Source organism: Dasypus novemcinctus, chromosome 3 (genome assembly GCF_030445035.2).
Source record: "Dasypus novemcinctus isolate mDasNov1 chromosome 3, mDasNov1.1.hap2, whole genome shotgun sequence".
Classification (NCBI taxonomy): Eukaryota; Metazoa; Chordata; class Mammalia; order Cingulata; family Dasypodidae; genus Dasypus; species Dasypus novemcinctus.
Window position 1 is genome coordinate 7,346,827 of NC_080675.1, and position 20,241 is coordinate 7,367,067.

Here is a 20,241-nt window from a genome sequence, read left to right on the forward strand (position 1 = left end):
GTTCCTGCTGGTTGACGAAGTCGCACAGGAGGGCTTCGGTCCCTTCTCACTCGTAGAGGCCAGCAGGGCCGGAGGCTGCTGTCACAGGCCAGGAAGCAGCAGGTGCAAGGTCTTCTAGCTTGATTCGGCCCGTCCCGGTGCCCGGGCCTGAGCGGCGGACGAGATGGGGGCCAGGCGGGCGGCGCGCTCTTCGGTTTATGCCGCGGAAGCACAGAGGTCCTTCTGTTTTTCTTCGCTTGAGTGAGGAGGGAGCAAGGACCCACCGGGCTCCTGACCATTCTCTGCCTCTATTTCCCATACAGAACGTTGCATTCAACCCCCTTTCTGCAAACTCTCACTGGGCACTAACCGAGGCCCGGGTGCCAAGCTAGGCAGCCTGAGAATCTTGCAAAGACACTTGGCAAAAAGTGAAACCGCTGGGCAGCGCTTAGTAAGGTGCTCTTTTGGATTCTGCCCACAGAGATGCTCTGAGGAAAAGGCAGCCTGCTCCCCAGGGCCCCTTTCCACCCCCAGCAGGACGCCAGTCTCCCAAGGCCGCGTCCAACCCCTGGAGGGAAAGAAGTGGGCTTGGAACTCCAGCACCAAAAATGGTGTTGGAACCCTCGGGAAGAGGACCTGCCCTTCTGCTTTCCTACGGATTAGCCTTCCCAGAGAGGAACTGCCCTTCTTTTCCATCAGCCCTGGGCTCCAAGTCTTTCCCCAACTGGCTTTAAAACATTACCAGGCGCTCAAGCCTTTTTGTTTTCTTCCCCACACAGAAAGCTGTACGAGTACCAGAACCGAATTGCTCCGTTACTTTCTGGTTGGAAGACGCAGAGATATACTCACCTGGGGGAGGAACTCCGTTTCAGGGCTGACAGGCGAACTGCTAGACTGAGTACCCGAAAACTGAGCCACCCTTCCAGCCTGTGCTACGCTCGGCCTGTCTAAGAAGTCCAAGTTTGGAGATTATGAGCGGGGCGAAGGAAAGGCCCACCCAAGTTCTGTGACCTTCAGTTAGTCCCTTGCCCTTTTTGGGCCTCAGTTTCCCCATAACACTGGAGGGTTATGCTGATGTGGAAAGACCCATTCTGCCTTAAAATAGGTGGACCCTGATGAGACTGCCAAGCGCGTACAGAGTAACAAGATTTCATGGGCATGTTAACTTAGAAGTGTGCCCTGTTTGGATGACAAGCATCTGTTAGGATTGCGGGTTCTTGCGAGCAGAATAGCCCACGTCACTGCTGACTGTGACTTGGCGTTTTCAGCTTCCTCACAAGTCACAGCATCTTCCCATTTCCAATCAGTCCCAGGTACAGTTCAGGCAGCCAGAGCAGGCTGCTGTGCACCTCATTCTTGAGTTGTAGGTCTAGCAATTAAAGCTAGAAAACATCCTTTTTGTCTTCAGAGATAAATCTCTGAAGAGAATTTTTTCTTAATGCTAATGTGATGGAAAGATATAACGAAGCTCATGTAACTTTCAAGCCAGGGAGGATGAAAATTCTGAGTTTCTCGGGTGCAGGTGAAGTCTGAGTCACTAATTGCCTGCCCTGCATAGTCTTCAAACAATTTTATAGCATTCTGGTTACAGACCACCTAGGACACTCTAAAGAAGCCCAAACAGGTTGGTCTTGCCATTCAGTTTAATTCTCAAAGCATAGATTAACCAGCTGCCAGGCCTCGGCACCTTGGCAGGTCTCTCGCCTGGTCTCTGCCCTCGAGGAGCAACCTGTTCAACGCAAGAAACACATTAGGAAACAGAAGGCTTATCTGGGCAGTGAAAGATGCTGAGGAAAGGTGACAGATCCACCAGAGAGAGGGAGGATTCAGGAAGTTGCACTGCTCCTTGAAAAGACGTCCAGGCAAATGTCAACAGGTGAGGGAGAAGTGGCATGTCTCGCAGAGGGTATGAAGTGGGCAGATGCATGGAGGTTGGAAACACACAGCCAAGCCACGGAGAAACAAAATCCTAGAGTTGGCTGGAACACTTAAAAGTCACCTAGCACAACCCTATCTAGCATCGGAATCCTTTCCCAAGCCCCAAACTGTAGCACATTCATCCATCCATCATCCATCCGACCATTTGTCCATCCACTTGTCTGTTCACTTATCCATCCATCCGCCATCATCCATCCATCCACCCATCCTTCCTTCCATCCATCTGTCCACTACTCATCCACCTGTTTGTTTATTTAATAGATGTTTATCCAAGGCTGATGCTGTATCATAGACTCTGCAGGGAAGCTGGGGCTTTATATTTTAGTGGGCAGAATGAGACATCCATCTATTCAGTCGTTCATTCCCTGAACTCGGCTGAAATTTCTACTGAGCGTCCAATACAGCAGGCCTGAGGATATAGCTCATACTCCATTATAACTCCTGCTTAGGTTGGAGGCAGCGAGTGAGCTGTCGGGGTTCAGTATATTGGACAAGGGCCTGGAGGAAATGCTCATGTCTTTCATTACAGATGAGAAAACCAGTCTCCACCCCATCGCACCCTGCCCCCCGCCCAGATTGTCTCCCATTACTATAGCTTATTCCTCACAGGCCTAATTGAAAATAAAACCTGCATTTCTGTAACTTTTTTTTTATGTGCTTTTTAAAATTTTTAATTTTAAAAATTGAATTGTCTTTTTTTTAAAGGTACATAGGTCATAAAAAATGTTACATTAAAAAATATAAGAGGTTCCCACATACCTCCTCCCCCACTCCTCCCACATCAACAACCTCTTTCATCACTGTGGCACATTCATTGCTTTTGGTGAATACATTTTGGAGCACTGCTGCATCGCATGGAAAATAGTTTACATTATAGTTCACACTCTCCCCCAGTTCATTCAGTGGGTGGTGGCAGGATGTATAATGTCCAGCATCTGTCCTTACAATATCATTTAGAACAACTCCAAGTCCTGAAAATACCCCCACATCTCATCTCTTCTTTCCTCTCCCTGCTCTCAGTAATTACCGTGGCCACTTTCTCCAGATCAATGCTACAGTTTCTTCCATTACTAGTCACAATAGTTCTGTAGTAGAATACCAGTAAGTCTGCTCTAGTCCATATTTTATTCCTTCATCCTGTGGACTCTGGCTTGGAGATATCCACTCCACCTCTATATAGAGAGGGAGCTTAGATCCCACATGGTTGATGGATGCGATTCTCTTGCTTGGAGTTGCAGGCACTCTCGGTTCCCTGGTGTGGTGGTTGACCTTCTTCACCTCCGTGTTAGCTGACCTGGGTAAGTCCAACGAACTGGAGGGTAGGAGTTCCAACTCTGCTGAGACTCAGGGTCCAGCTGGCACACAGTCAGTCCAGAGATTCAAGTCTCCTGAGTATACACCAACCCCAGCGCCAACCACAGGTTCAGTAAAAGTGACAGAAGAGGCTTGTGTAGAGAGGTCACATCTGAGTCCAACTCCATTGCACTCAGGAACACAAATTCCAAAGTGGGGCCCACTGACAAGACACTGAACTCCAGAGTCAACTGCCATGACCATAGGACCTGGGTGTCTCTGTAGCCCTCAGGAGCACCAGTACCTGGGATTGTATCTACTTTGGCTGTCTCTGGGATCCTGCTGAGGTGTGCATAAGCACGACCCCTCTGATGTAACCTTGTATTAAAAGTAATGAATTATAGTAAAAAAAAAAAAAAAAAGGAATGCCCAATTTAGGACACATCCTTGCATGTGAACCCAGGGATCCTGTTTGGAGGAAGTGGATGGTTACCCTTGCTGCCCACATTCCAAGAATTGACAGGATGCAGGTGTGTTGCTGGGGAGATGAGCCACAGAAGGCTTTTCTGGATCAAAATGCACTGCAGGTTGCATTTTCCAAAGGCTCGACGGGCCTCCCGGAAGAGCAAGGAGCTCCCGAAGGTCACTGACAGTGCCTCTTTCCCTCTTCCCAGCTCTCCTTCCTCTCTTCTACCAATGAGATGGCATGAAGCTTCTACTCCTTGTCCTACTGTGCAGTGTGGAAGAAACTGTGCAGGAACAGAGTTGGTGAGTGGAAGGGAGGGAGGGAAGAAGGAGGGAGGGAGGAGAAAGAGTCAGATATCAGGTGACACCCTAGACCCCCCAACCCCTTCCCCACGGACAGACCCTGCCCTTCCCCTTGGAAGTGAAGGTGTAATCGAAGGCTCAGTTCTGTTGCCCATATCGCGTTTCAACCACATTGCCCTCTTCCCTTTGGAGGGCTCTGGGCAGTGGGTATCCCGGGCCCTAATAGTGTTCCGGCTATTGGATTTGGTGAGGTCATTCTAGAAAGCAGAACTAAGCATAGTAATCAGCGATTCCTAGAGAGAGGAAACACTATATTCCTGTAGAGGGTCACTTCAGCATTTCATTAGTTAAATACTAGATTAATAATTTGTATCCTACCTCAACTCAAAGCCTTGAGTAGGTCAATAGAAAGCATACTAAAATATAAATAAGAAGTAAAGCATAGAACCAGAGAGATTAAAAGGTAAGAGTAAGAGCTATTATATAAACCAAAGTAAAAATATAGCCTAGAGAAGCAGGCTGTCCATTGCTACACTTAAATGATAAGTTTTACTTGAAGCTTCTTGGTAGCCAAAGGGAAAAAAGAAAACTAGACACACTGCTTATTATGCACAAGGAGAAAACAATGCCAGTGAAAGACATGTGGTGCCAAAATTTTGGAAGCAGCCTCAGTTTTCAACAAAAGAGAAGTGAGTGAGTGAAGAATTCATTCATTCATTAGGGAATATTTACATCCCCCAAAAAGCAGGGCATTGAAGACTTTGGTAGTAACAGGAAAACCGTATATGAGGAAAAGGTAAGCTTTAAAAGCGTAGAAAATGTCCTCATGCTATGATCCCAAATGACAGAGCTACAAGTACATGTGTATACGTGTGTACATCTGATGCAGGTGCATAGGGGAAAGCGTGGTCAGAGAGGTAGCACTCGACCCTTTTCTAAATTCCAGAAGTTATTCCTACTGCCTTTGTAACCGGAATATCTGTGTGAGTAACACATCCAGACAAGCTCTTGGAAATGTCGCGACAGCCTTTTGTTGTAGTGAATCATGATCCACAGGACACCTCCTGGAGCAGCGGACTGGACGGTCTGGAGGCGCCCACACTTCCCAAAGCCCAGCACTGAGAGCAGCAGGTACTATCCGGTTTTCCCGGATTAATCTCTGAAAGAATTCCTCTTCTGCGAAACCATCAAAGGAAGTTGTAATTCAGCCAAAGATTTAGCTCTAACGATGTTCACATAAAGCACTCAGAGTAGCAAGCCCTGGAAATAAAAAGGATGCTCTTAGCATCAGCATGGGCTTAGATAAGTAAGGGATGCTTATCCACGCCACGCAATATTACACGATGACTAAAAATAACGCTCGTCGTTTATTTCCAGTGAAACGTTAGGTTTTAAAATAAACCCGTGATAGGACTGTTTTAGACGTGTGATCTTAGGAAGACAACCACACACACATATACCAGTTAGAACAAGTGCTGGAGAGAAAGACCTGGAGAAGCTCATGGTGGTCGTTCGGGGATGCCATTTCAGCAGGCCCCCTCTGGCTGCCACCTGGAGGACAGACTGTCAGGCAAGAGGCAAGGCGGGGCCTGGGGGTGCGGGGGAGAAGGTGGCTTGGACTTGGAGGAAAGAGGGAGAGGGGTTCAGGAGCCGGCTCGGGGTCTCCTTTGGGAATGGAGAAGAACCTGTGGCCTTGCTGATGGATTTGGTGTGGGTTTGCAGGAAGGAGAACTATCAGTGATGATGGGTGCTTGGCCCGACCACCCACAGAACGTCCATTGACCCACCTGGGGGAACCTGCGGGGTGACGGCGCAGGTGGTTAAGCGGGTCACGAGTTCTCTCTGGCTCAGGAAGCTGAGGCGCCTGCCTGCTAGTTAAATGCTAAAACACCCCTTTCACCAGGAGTTCATGTTGGCAAGGACAGGGCAAGGTTGTTCCTAACACCAGGCGCCTTCGGTGGTCTGCCTGGGCTCGTGGCATGGCTCTGCCACTTATGAGCTGTGGCCCTCAGGCCAATCCCTTAACCTGGTCGTGCCTCAGTTTCCTCATCTGTAAAAATGGAGATGCTAGTACCTCCTCCAAAGGGTTAGGGTGAGGTGTGAGTAAATTACTATTTGTAAATGTGCCTGCTTTTCTGGTGAACCAACCTTCTGGAAAATTCTGAACACCTTAACTGGGAAGAAAGCCTGTCCCCTTTTGGAAGGAGGAACAGGGCGCAGGCTCTCACCAGAGTCTGGCCGTGTTAATCAGCAGAGTCATCATGGGACCGTCCAGTCCCGTCTGAGCTTCAAGTTCCACCCCATATCCAGGTAGAACCTCACAAGGCCGCACCAGAAGGGCACGTTTGCGTTGCTTCACCCACGCCAACGCCTGAAACAAGGCTCACTTAAATGTCATTTTCCAGCTGCCTTTGCTGCCTGTTTCTAGGATGGACTACAAACAGAACTGTTGTCCCTAGCGGTACTCTCAATCATTGGCTGATGAAAATAACCAAAAGAGTTGATCAAGATGCCATCTGTTGACATCCTTGGAACCCAATGGCTCTATAGTCTTGCTCGGCTTGTTCCGCCATTCTCTTGTGTTTCCTTCCTCTGAGGACTCTCATGGATCGGATTCCTTGGTGGCTTGTGATTTGGTGTTGGGAGCTCATCTTCATGAAGTTTTCTCCTGCGGGTAGTCTGATAAATCCTGGTTGTGAAAGGGCCCCTCAGAACACCTTCATGGCTGCTTCTACGGGAGCCCAGGGCCCCCGGGGGTGCGGAAAAGGCTGTGTAAATTGCGTTGCCGCTCATCCTTGGCCCCCACCCACGGGGTCTTTCCCCCAGCTGAGGCCCAGGTAGGCAGGGCTCTTCTTCACGGCTTCCTTGTGTGTGTAGCTTTCCCAGTCCTGCTTTTGGCTTATGGAGCAGCTCTTCAAAATCCAGGCTTTCTGCAAGGGGCTCCATTCCAAGCGCTCAGCTTGGGCTGATACTCCTGTGGGTACGGGGACCCCAGCCCGAGGCCCATTTCTGCGTCTGAGACCCAGAGCCGTGAAATCACTTCTCACCACTCTGGCCTTGATTTCTCTAGCTTTCAGCAATTTTCTGTCTTTTGAGAGTTTGGATGTGTGTGCATGTGTGTATTCAGGATATATTTGAGTATATGTATATAATTATTTTTGTGAAAATTTATCCATCTAAAAAGTCTTGTCTAGGATTTAGCATTGGGAAATGAATGTTTCCCTTGATAAATCAGTATATGTTCCATTTTGTATTAGAATCATGTAACTTATTGCATTCCCTCCCCCCCCCCCCTTTTTTTTTGCTTGTTTTCAAGCAGGGATTTCTTCCTTTTTTTTTTTTTTGTACCTTACTTCTTTTTTTTTGTCTTTATTTATTTTTTTAATGTTACATTACAAACATTTTCCCTTTTTGCCATGATTGCCAGGAAGCTTAGTGTTAAATTTAAAGTTCAATTACAGCAGCTCTATTAGTTTAAATGATTTTTTTTTTTTAAACTTTCCTTCTTCTATACTTTCTTTATTTTTAGGTATCGGGGGCTGGGGATTGGACCCAGAACCTGCTATGTGGGAAGCTGGAGCTCAACCACTGAGCCACATCAGCTTCCCTGCGTTGGTTTTCTCATTTGTTTCGCTTTTGTTCATTTTAGTTTTTTCCGGAGGCACGGGAAACTGAACCCGGGACCTCCCATGTGGAAGGTGGGTGCTTAACTGCTTGAGCCACACCTGCTCCCTCTTCTATACTCTTTTTGATGACCTGTGTTGACAGCCTTCTTGTACGTGTGCTCTTATTGTAGCCTCCTCAATACTGTGGAAGATGGCAGGGGGAGGTGAAAGCAGGACCTCCTTTCACCTGCACGCAGCCATCCCAGGACACTGGGCATGCTCCTCTGCTCTCCTCCAGACTCATGCTGCACTTACTGTCTGTACCTCCCTGTCTATGGCCATCGCAATACAAGGTCTTGCGATTACCCTTGTATTGCTAAATGGCACTGTTTTTACAAATCTTACATGCTGTTCTTTTTTTTTTATTTATGATTTCTCTTTCCCCGCCCCCCCAGTTGTCTGCTCTCTGTGTCCGTTCAGTGTGTGTTCTTCTGTGTCCACTTGTATCCTTGTCAGTGGGACCCGGAATCTATGTCTCTTTTAGTTGCGTCATCTTGCTGCGTCAGCTCTCCGTGTGTGTGGTGCCACCCCTGGGCGGGCTGCACTTTCTTTGCCCTGGGCGGCTCTCCTTACAAGGTGCACTCTGTGCGTGGGGCTCCCCTATGCAGGGGACACCCCTGTGTGGCACAGCACTGTGCATGGGCCAGCTCCACACGGGTCAAGGAGGCCCAGGGTTTGAACCGCGGACTTCCCATGTGGTAGGCGGACGCCCTATCCATTGAGCCAGATTCGCTTCCCATATATTATTCTTTGTCTTCTCATAAACTTAGAAACTTCAGCACAGTGGAAAGTATACGGACACACCCAAGGCTGAGCGGAATCTCAGCTTTGCTTCTCACCGGCTAAATGCCCGGGCTCTTTAAGCGATCCAGCCTCAGTTCCTTATCTGTGATATGGGCATAAGGGTCTCTACACCACAGAGCTGTAGACACCCTCTACAACACAATTCCATTAACCTTCCCTTTCTTTTTCCAGTGTGGTCCATGTTCCCAGCAAGCCCCTGCCCCACCCTATGCCACCCCCTGGCACCCAGCTTCTTGGCTCCCTGCTGCCAGCCCTCCTGTACCCATACTCTGTGGAGGACCTGAGAGCCTCACAGCCACGGCTGGCCCTGCAGCAGCACGTGTGCCCGCGGGGGAGCCTCGCCTGGCACGGTCATTTCCACTTGGCCCGGCCCGGAGTACCTGGCCGCCTCCAGGCGGCTGGGCGGCGAGGGAGTGGCAGCCCCCAGGGCAGGGCGCTGATCCCGCCAGGCCTCGCAGGAGGAGCTGGGAGGCCCTGCAGGCGGGGCGGCGCTGCCCGCCTGGCTGGCCCCTGCCTCCTGATCTCGCCCGAGCTCCCCGCCGTGCCCTGGCACTGCACCCTCACTGTCCGCCCGTCTGTCTCTGAGTCGCCTCCGCCTGTCTCCTCTCGGCCTCTCCTTTCCTGCCTGTTGGTTTCTCCTCTCTCTTCTGTGCTGGGCCCCAGGCTCACGCCCCTGTCAGCCCCTCCGCGCACACGGGCTGCTCCTGCCCCACCTGGGTGGCTCCGAGGGCCCAGCTGCCCCTGGAGAAAGCCCCGCAGCTCCCTGAAGGTGTGGACCAGGAAACCTTAGGAGGCTGCTAGTTGCCACGCCTGAAAGAGTCGAAGAAGCATTGGCAGTGTTGATTGAAATGCAGATTCCCAGCTGCCAGCCTTGAGACTCTGAGGCCGTGTGTGTGTGCTTGTGCGGATGGGCCTGGAATCTGCATTTTAGACATGGACCCCTGAGAGGTCCTGGGGTGGGGGCTGCGGGCGCTGCATTCCAGAAGCCCCGTGCGGGTCCGGTGGATGCTGGTCTCCAGAGCCCGCCTTGCCCTGCCCAGGCCTGGCCGGCGCGGGCGTCCTGGCCTGGCAGGGGCTGCGTGAGGCCTGGTGCTAGGAGGCTGACCGGGGAGGCTGGGAAGGCGGTGAGCTGGTGGCACTGCCGAGCGGGGCCGGGCCTCGGGTCTCTTCTGCCCTTGCCCTCCAGCTCTCGCAGTCGGCGCCCTCCTCCGCCAGTTGGGGCGAACAAGACCTCCCCACAGGGTGGTTTGGGGATGGAAGAGGATGTGCAGCAGGAAAGGCTCTGAACAGGCTACTTTCCAGGACGTGCAGCAGAACGGGATGCTGTATGTAAACTATATCTTCTTTTTTTTTTAAAGATTTATTTTTCTCCCCCCCCCCCCCCCCATTGTCTGCTCTCTGTGTTCATTCACTGTGTGTTCTTCTGTGTCCGCTCGCATTCTTGTCAGCAGCACCGGGAATCTGTGTCTCTTTTTGTGGCATCATCTTGCTGCGTCAGCTCTCCGTGTGTGCGGCCCCACTCCTGGGCAGGCTGCACTTTTTTTGCACTGGGTGGCTCTCCTTACGGGGTGCACTCCTTGTGCGTGGGGCTCCCCTAGGTGGGGGACACCTCTGCGTGGCACGGCACTCCTTGAGCGCATCAGCACTGCGCATGGGCCAGCTCATCAAATGGGTCAGGAGGCCCGTGTTTGAACCCTGGACCTCCCGTATGGTAGGCGGACACTCTATCAGTTGAGCCACATCCACTTCCCTGTAAACTATATCTTAATAGCAAGTGATTAAATAAGTGTAAAAAAGTGACGGCAATCTCCAAGGCACCTCTCCTGCCACTCGGCATCCCCAGGTGAACTCTCTCGTCCCCAGGAGCACTGCAGGGACATCTTTGGGTGTGCTGTGCCCTCCTTTGGGCACACCTGCCTCTTCCCATCCCAACCCTGTGGCTATTGTCCCCCCACCCCCCATCTCTGGCCTCCTGTACCCCAGTCTGGTCTGTACTGTCCTTTCTCACCCATGGGCACATTTGTCCTGGCACAGTTCCTGTGGCTTTTAACACAGTGGGTCCTGGAGGTCTTAGGAGCCAGGCAAGGAGGCGTCCGGCTATGATCGTGGGAGGAGCACCCACCTGTGGCCCTGGCGGGACCCCCCCCCCGAGAGTCAGCCACTCTTCCCCCACGAGCACCGGCACAGCCCCAGGGCGGGAAGGGGTTGGTGCCAGCAATCAAGAGCACTGGAGGCTTGGCACCTCTTTGGTCATGGGATCTTCTTGGAGACCCCCTTCGGTTGTAGAATTCCAGGGGGTTCATCTCTCATCTAGCCACTGACTTCTTTCTGGGCTCCTCAAGAGCTTCCCTTATAGGTCCCTCTGTATTAGCTTCAGAGAGGCCCTGCCTAGGGACTGAACTGGGCTGGAATCCCACTCGGCCTCTTGCTGTCTGTGGGACCACTCTGTGCCTCAGTCTCCTCATCTGTAAAATGTAGACAACAATAGTACCTACCTCCTCCTCCAGATGTTGAAATGACTAAATAAGATATCGTCTGCAGAGCATGTAGTGCAACATGTAATACGCGCCAGGGTATTAGTCAGGGCATTTAAAGCTAGCTGCTGTAACAAACAATCTCAAAATCCCAGTGACTTGACCTAATGAAGGTTGGTTTCTTGCTCTTGTCACAGTCCAATGAAGTGAATGGTGGGTACGTGATGATGCAGGGACCCCTGGCTCCTTCCATCTTCTGATGCTGCCATCTTCTAGAGCTGGGCTACCAAATTGGTAGCTGCTAGCCACTACTAAAATTAATTAAAAATAAATAAAATGAAATGTTCACCTCCGTGGTTGCACTTGCCACATTTCAAGTGCTTACTACCCACGTGTGGAGTGGCTATTGCATTGGATGGCTATAGAAGATTTCCACCCTCTCAGGTTGTTCTCTTGGTGAGCACTGCTGGGAGAGTTCTCAGGGTCTCCGCTGAACCCACTGCATTAAGCCATTGACAATGGAAGACACAGAGGGCCACATGAGGGGGTTGTCCCGGGCCATACTTGGGCATGGTGAGCATCACTTTTGCTCACACCCGCTGGCCAGAGCCTGGGCACATGTCCACTTGCAGGCACGCTGCCAAGGCTTCAGCACGACAGTCAAGCCCTCCACGACTGGACCCCACGTGTCTGCCAAGTTCCTTCTCCTTCTGATCCATTCCCATCTCTTCCCGACCCTTATACCCTCACCCACACAGTCCAGAGGACAGAGGGAGCTGGTTTCCTGGAGCTGATACAGAAGAATGAGAAATGTCCTTCCCTAGAATTCCATCTCAATGGCCCCGAAACGGGTTCCTTGGTCAGAAGAGCGCCATTTGCCAATTGACTTAATTCTGGCTTTCTAAGCCAAGCTGGGTTGGCAAGGAGCCTAGGACTGGAACAGAGAGAGGGGTCATTTCTCCCAAAACTTGACCGCTGCCAAAAGGGTGGAGGGGATGCTGAGGAGCAAATGCCGAGCTCCCCGCCACGCTCTGTGTGGGCCGGGCGCTCTGTGGGCACTGGGGGTACAGATTTGACCTCAGCAGCTTCCCTGTTTCAGGGGGTGCCGAGTCCTCCAGGGAAACAGGCCTGGGGGCAAGCAGGTCCAAGTGCCCGGCACACAGACCGTCGGCTGCTTTGGACAGACCCTTGCAACGCCATCCCATGGGCCTCACGAACCTTGGTGGCTCCACTGAGATGCCCTGACTTTGGCATGTTTATAATTATTGGTCATCTCAGTGTTTCCAAAGGAGAAATAATGACTCCGCCTTGCCAGTGCTTATTTCTCTCTTTTTTTCTTTATTCTGAGCTCCCCAGTCCTCCTTTCACATACGTTTTCATCTTCTACCACCCCCTCTCCACGAATGCAGAGCTATTTATTTATTTATTTTTTGTCAGAGGCGCCCAAGCATTTAGCAGTTACCAATGATCAACAGTACATTTTGCAAACAAGTAATAAATTTTAACAGCAATTTGTCTATGAATTGTGACCTTTTGATGATGTATTTGATTTTTCCCAAGAAGTTGAACTTCTTTGTCATCCGAATTTGATTCATATTTTAATTTTTTTAAAAGCAAATGGTCTGTATAACACATTGCAACATTGAGCTGATTGCAAATGCTGTTTTGCTTGCAGTCAATATCTTTAATTTATGCCATGCGAGATGCACGGGGAGCCCCCGGCCCACTTCGCTAACAGCTGCACATCCACACATCTCTGCCCCTGACATTTTATACTCCGTAGTTTTCTTAATGTTATATGGATTTTTTTCTTTTTAAAGGAAGAATAATTTATGCCAGTACCTTTTAATGATGCACCTTTAACCAACGATAAAGCTAGTTCCTGTTTCTCTGGGTTCCCGCTTTCTGTCCTGGGCTCTGCAGATCGCTTTCCTGGGGAGAGGGCTGTCGACAGCACGAATGCCCCAACCGGTGCATTACTTTGTCTTAATTACCTCAGGACGAGAGAGCGGCTCAGAAGCAATCATCTTTGTTTGTTAACACACCCTAGCTGCGGCACCACTCCCCATAAATAAAACATAACCGAGATTACAATGTCATGTTCGCAGGGACTCCAGGCCCTGGAAACTGCTCGTGTAGAATTCACAAAACCTCCCCCGGCAGCCGGTCCCACCGCCACAAGGTGCTGCCGGGGCTGCTTCTTGTTCCTCCGGCCTCATCTGTAGTCCCAGCTGGGTCCCCACGCTGGGAGGGGCAGCAGGGAAGTGACTTGAAAGCGTTAGACTTGTACGTGAGAGCATTTTTAGATACTTTAAAGAAGCAGGATGGACCGTCAGCAGTGAAAGCGGTGGCCGGGAATTTAGCATGCATGGATTGTAGACATAGCAGAAGTGACCCGCAGACAGTTCTGCTGCTGCATTTATTTTTCAAGCACATGCACACACATGCACACAAGAATACAAGAATACAAAAGGAGATGGCTAGGAAGAAGTTTGCTTAATAATTTAGAAAGCTTGATTTGCATGTTTGACCCTGAGCTTCCTGGCTGTTCAAGGGAAAAGGGGTACAACCAGTGTCTTCATCAGTGCAGAAAGAATCGTAGAAGTTCTTCATAGCAAGCAAAGTCTTTTCTGGCATTTTAATCTACAAGCAGTTTCTCTTACGTAACTCAGCTTTGGTCCCTGGTCACACTCCCCCCTTATTTTCCTTCATCCCTCAGTCTTGAGGGATTGCGATGATGCCTGCTCTGACTGCTTCAAGCTCAGAGGGGATGTAGATATTATCTGGCAGAGGAAAGAATTGTTCTGCTTGCAGGTGAAGATACTCCTTGGTTTCGGGATGGGACCTGTCCATCGTCATAGTTTTGTAGGTCGTCCAGGGCAAGCCCAAAGAACTGGAGAGTTGGAGTTGCCTGCATGCTCAGCCAGCATATGAACAATCTGAAGATTTAAGTCTCTGAGAAATATATTTAACAGGTACATTGAAAATAATAGGTTCAAATAAAAGGAGTAGAAGAATCATGATTAGTGGATTTATAAATAAGGGTAACTATGGTATATTGGGGAAATGAGTTTTCATATATTTCCAAATAGGGCCCACTGAGGAAGTGTTGATTTCATGAGGCTATGCTATGTACCTTGCCCGTAGTGTCCAGACATCCCCAGTGCCCTCAGGAGCAGTTTTGTTTGAGGTGTTGTTTAAAGTGGCAGTTTGTGAAATCTGCCTGAGACCTGATAAGCATACTTCCAGAATGACTTCCCAACTTACTTTGAAATCGCTTAGCCATAAAAACTGTTTTATTTAATATTTCCCCTTTTTTCATTAAGGACTTTCTCCAAATGCATCTCTGATTAGTGCTTCATAATATCCCTTGGTGCCAGGGTGGCTCATCCCTGGGAGTCATGTCCCACAATGCAGGGGAAGGCAGTGAGTTTATTTGTAGAGTTTGGCTTAGAAAGAGGCCACATATGAATAACAATGAGGTTTTCCAGAAATAATTCTTAGGCATTAATTAAAATTAAGCTTAGTTTCATTATTAGAGGAATAAGGTTCATAAGTACAAGCATGAAGATCAAGGGCTTGGCTTACTGGCCTGCTTTCTTTCAGTAGGCAAGATTTTACATTCCAGAGCTTTTGCAATCTTATCCAATTCTGTGTACTTCTGTTGTTACGTGTGACTGATGGTTCTCATAAATCAAATTTTGTGTGTTTTTAGAGTTTACTAAGTACTTCATAATAGCATTCTGTTAGGAAGCCTGGCTTCCACACAACTTTTGGCTATATTGCAAAATTTCTGGAGACCAGGTGCATGGGAAAAGTATTGAAATTTCCTAGATACGGGGGAAGGACACTTGGTTATTAGTGAATTATCAATGCGGTCTTGAGTTTACATGGTTGTCAATAGTTTCTAGTCTTGTATTGGTAAATATATTTGTAGAATAAATTCAAGAATTTTCTTTTTTCAAGCTTTCTTTTTTCTTAGTAATTTCTTTGGAAAAGGGGAGTGGGTAGTATAATGAACTGCGAGATCATTTGCTCTGCCTAGGTGGGCCTCAGATAAAAGATTTACGAACCACCTATGAAAGGTTCCATGATAAGCCACAACAGCATACCCACAGCAACAATTCATAAAGAGGATTTGATAATCCTAAACACATATGCACTTCATAACAGATCTGTAAACTACATTCAGCAAAACCCAATAAACCTGAAAATCAAAATAGACAAATACACAATGGCAATTCAAGATTTTAATACTCCTCTCTTAGTACTTGATAGAACAAGTAGACAGAAAATGAATATATAGAAGATTTCACTGCCAACCAACACTATCAACAAATTTAACCTAATTGACTTTGATAGAATACTTCAATCAAGAACAGCAAATATGCATTCTTTTTAAGAACACAAGGAACATTTATCAATACAGACCATATTTTGGGTTGTAAGACAAGGCATAATGCATTTAAGTGGTTAGAAATCATACAAATATGCTTTCTGACCATCTTGAATTCAACTAGACATCAATAACAAAAATATATCTGGAAAATTCCGAAAATATTTTGAAATTTAAACAATACACGTCTTGATGTGAAAGAAGAAATCACAAGGAAAATTAGAAAATATTTTGACCTGAATAAAAATGTAAGTGAAACATATCAAAATTTCAGCTAATCAGAGCTTAAGGAGAAATTTATAGCATGAAATGTGTATTTTATAAAAGAAGAAAGATCACGAATCAGTGATCTAATCATCTATCTTAAGAAAGTAGAAGATAGAGAGTTAATTAAAACCAAAATAAGTAGAAAGTAGGAATAATAGAGATAAGGATAGAAAGCATTGAAATAGAGAGCAGAAAAGCAACAAAGAAAATCAACAACACCAAATTTAACATCACTATATAGCCTACAGATAGTAAGATAATAATAAAAGAATACTATAAACAACTTTATGCCAATAAATCCTACAGCTAAAATGAAATGGACAAATTCCCTGAAAGACCCAAGCCACTAAAGCTCACTCAAGAAGAAGTAGATTGTCTGAATAGCCCTATATCTAGTAAAGAAATTACATGCATAGCTAAAAAATTTCCACATAAATCAAGCAAAGAACAAACAAATGAAGTACCAACTGAACACTTCATTTTTTAAGGCTGAATAACATTCCATTGAATGTATGTATCACATTTTGTTTATCCTTTGAGCTGTCGATGACACTTGGGTTGCTTCCTCTTTTTGACTATTGTGACAATGTTGCAATGAACAAATATATGTGTGAGTCCCTGCTTTCAATTCTTTCAGGTCTATACCTGGAAGTGCGAGTGCCAGGTCATATGGTAATTCTACGTTTAACTCTCTGAAGAAATAGCAAATTATTGGTGACTGCACCATTCTACATCGCCACCAACAATGTGTAAGTGATTGTATTTCTCCCCAACCTCACCAACACTTGTTATTTCCAGGTTTTTTGAAATAGTAGCCATACTAGTAGATGTGAAGTGGTATCTTGTAGTTTTAATTTGCATTTTTAAAAAAACCAGTGATATTGCACATCTTTTCGTATACTTATTGGACATTTGGACATCTTTGGAGAAAGATTTATTCAAATCATTGGCCCATTTTTAAATTGGGTTGTCTTTTTGTTTTTGAGTTGTAGGTGTTCTTTATATATTCTGGAAATTAAATCCTTATGGTTTCCAAATATTTTTTCCTATTCTGTGTTTTCTCTTCACTCTCTTGATAATGCCCCCCTTTTTTTCCTCTTCTTTTTTTTGCTTCTGATAATGTCCTTCAATGCACAAAAGTTCTTAATTTCAATGAAGTCCATTTTATCTATTTTTTCTTTTGTTGCTTTATGCTTTTGATGTAAAATCTCAAAATCCATTGCCAGCTACAAGGTCCTGAAGATATTTCCCTATGTTTTCTTGTAAGAGTTTCATAGTATTAGCTCTTATATTTAAGTTGTTTCTTCATTTTGAAATAAATAATTTTTGTACATGGTAAGAGGTAGGAGTTCACATTTTGCATTTGAATTTCCAGTTGTCCCAGCACCATGAACGGAAGAGACTATTCTTTCCCCATTGAATGGCCTTGGCCCCATTGTTTAAAAATCAACTGCCCATAAATGTGTGGATTTATTTCTGGATTCTCAATTCTATTCCATTGGTCTATATGCCTAGCCTTATGCCAGTACCACACTGGCATAATTACTGTAGCTTTGTAGAAAGTTTTGAAATCAGGAAGTGTGAGTCCTTCAACTTTGCACTACTTTTAAAAGATTGTTTTGACTATTTGGGGTCCCTTATAGTTTCCTAGAATTTGAGTATCAGCTTTTCTGTTCTTGCAAAAATGGCTGCTGGAATTTTGATGAGGATTGCATTGAATCTGCTGACCACTTTAGGCAGTACGGGCATCTTAACAATATTAAGTCTTCTAATCCATGAACTCCCATGTCTTTCCAATTATTTAGGTCTCCTTTAATTTCTTTCAGCAATGTTTTATAGTTTTCAGTGCACAAGTCTCTTGCTTCCTTGGTAAAATTTATTCCAAAGTATTTTATTCTTTTGGATGCCATTGTAAATGGAATTGTTCTCTTGATTTCTTTTTCAGATTGTTCACTACTGGTGGATATAAACCCAGATAACTTCTGCATGTTTATCAGATACCCTGAACATTTCCTGAATTCGTTTATTAGTTCTAGTAGCTTTCTTATGGATTCTTTGGGATTTTCTAAATATAAGATCATGTCATCAGTAAATAGGGATAATTCTACTTTTTCCTTTCCTATTTGGATGCATTTAATTTCTTTGTCTTGCTTAATAGCTCTGGCTAGAACTTTCAGTACAATATTGAATAACAGGGGTGACAATGGGCATCCTTGTCTCGTTCCTGATCTTTCATCAGTGAGTATGATATTAACTGTGAGGTTTCCATAAATTCCCTTTATCTGTTGAGAAAGTTCCTGTTTTTCTGAGTTTTTATCAGAAAGTCTTTTTTATCAGATGCTTTTTCTGCATCATGAGATGGCCATGTGTTTTTCCCCTTCTTTCTCTTAATGTGGTATGTTATATCAATTAATTTTCTTACATTGAGCCATCCTTTTATTCCTGGAATAAATCTCACTTGGCCATGGTGTCATGGTTATAATCCTTTTAATCGACTGTTGACCTTGATCTTCCAGAGTTTTGTGGAGGATTTTTGCATTTATATTCAAAAGGGATATTGGTCTGTAATTTTCTTTTCTGGTGCTCTCTTTATTTGGCTTTGGTATCAGGATAATGCTGGCCTCATAGGATGGGTTAGGAAGTAATCCTTCCTCTTCTATTTTTAAAAAAATGAATCAATATTATTGATACATATTAATAAAGCATACAATTCATTCAAAGTGTACAATCAGAGGGAAACGGACTTGGCCCAGTGGTTAGGGCGTCCGTCTACCACATGGGAGGTCCGCGGTTCAAGCCCCGGGCCTCCTTGATCCGTGTGGAGCTGGCCCATGCGCAGTGCTGATGCGCGCAAGGAGTGCCCTGCCACGCAGGGGTGCCCCCTGCGTAGGGGAGCCCCACGCGCAAGGAATGCACCCATAAGGAGAGCCGCCCAGCTGAAAAGAAAGTGCAGCCTGCCCAGGAATGGCGCCGCCCACACTTCCCGTGCCGCTGGGGACAACAGAAGCGGACAAAGAAACAAGACGCAGCAAATAGACACAGAGAACAGACAACCGGGGGAGGGGGGGAATTAAATAAACAAATAAATCTTAAAAAAAAAAAAGTGTACAATCAGAGGTATTTGGTATAATCACATAGTTGTGCATTCATCACTTCAATCATTGTTAGAGCATTTTATTATTTTAATAATAATAATAATAAAAGGACTAACAAACAAGCAAATTCTTCACCTCTAAATCTCTATATTTCCCTTGCTATTTCTAGCTATTCTTGTACATTTATTTATTTATCAAGCAGTTTTATTGAGATATATTCATATACCATACAATCTATCCAAAGTAGATAATCAATGACTTTTAGTATAATCACAACGTTGATTTTTTGGAAAACATTTGAGAAAGACTGGTGTTAAATCTTCTTTAAAAGTTTGGTAGGATTTCTCAGCGAAACATCCTGTCCTGGATTATAGGTTTTAGGTCTGTTGAGTTTTTCTATTTCTTCTTGAATCAGTTTGGATAATTTGTATGTTTCCAGGAATTTGTCCACTATCTTGGTTTTATAATTGGTTGGGATATAATTGATCATAGTACTCTCTTAAAATCCTTTTTGTTTTTGTAGGGTCAGTGGTAACATTCCCAATTTTGTTCTTGATTTTGTTTATTTGTGTCCTTTGCTCTCTTTTTCTTTTGTCAGTCTGACTAAAGTTTTGTTAATTATATCTATATTTTCAAAATACCAACTTTCAGTTTTACTGATTCTTTCTATTGTTTTTTATTCTCTATTTCATTTTTCTTGGCTCTAATCTTTACTATTTCCTTCCTTCTTCTGACTTTGGGGTTAGTTTACTTTTCTTGTTACATTTTCTTTAGGTGTGAAGTTCAGTTATTGATTGTCTTTCTTCTTTTTAATGCAGGCATTTAGAGCTATAAATTTCCCTCTGAGCACTGCCTTCACTGCATCCAATAAGATTTGGTGTATTGTGCTTGCATTTTGACTTGTCTCAAGATATTTCCTAATTTCCCTTTTGATTTCTTCTTCGACTCAGGAGCTGTTTAATAGTGTGTTGCTTAATTTCTATGTATTTATAAAATTTTCAATCTTCCTTGTGTTATTTGATCTCTAGCTTTATTCCATTGTGGTCTGGGAAGATTATTTGTACAATTTTAATATTTTAAAATTTGTTAAGAATTTATTTGTGGCCCAACCTGTGGTCTATCCTGGAAAATGTTTCAGGATAGAGAGTAGAATGTGTATTCTGCTGTTGGTTGGGTTGTTCGATATAATCTAATTGGTTAATAGTGTTGTTCAAGTTCTCTATTTCCATATTGGCCTGTTCAGAGAGTTCCTGTCAGTTCATTTGCGGTTTTGGTGGAGGAACCGATTCCTGGAGCTTCCTACTGTACATCCCCCCATAATCCTCTCCTCAATTGACTTTTGACTAAGGTCCCAAAGCTGTTAAATGATGAACATATGGATATCCATATGAAGCTTGCCCCTTATCTTCTACCTCAAAAATATGAACCCAAGGGAAGCAGACTTGGCCCAATGGATAGGGCATCTACCTACCACATGGGAGGTCCACGGTTCAAACCCTGGGCCTCCTTGACCCGTGTGGAGCTGGCCCATGCGCAGTGCTGATGCACGGAAGGAGTCCCTG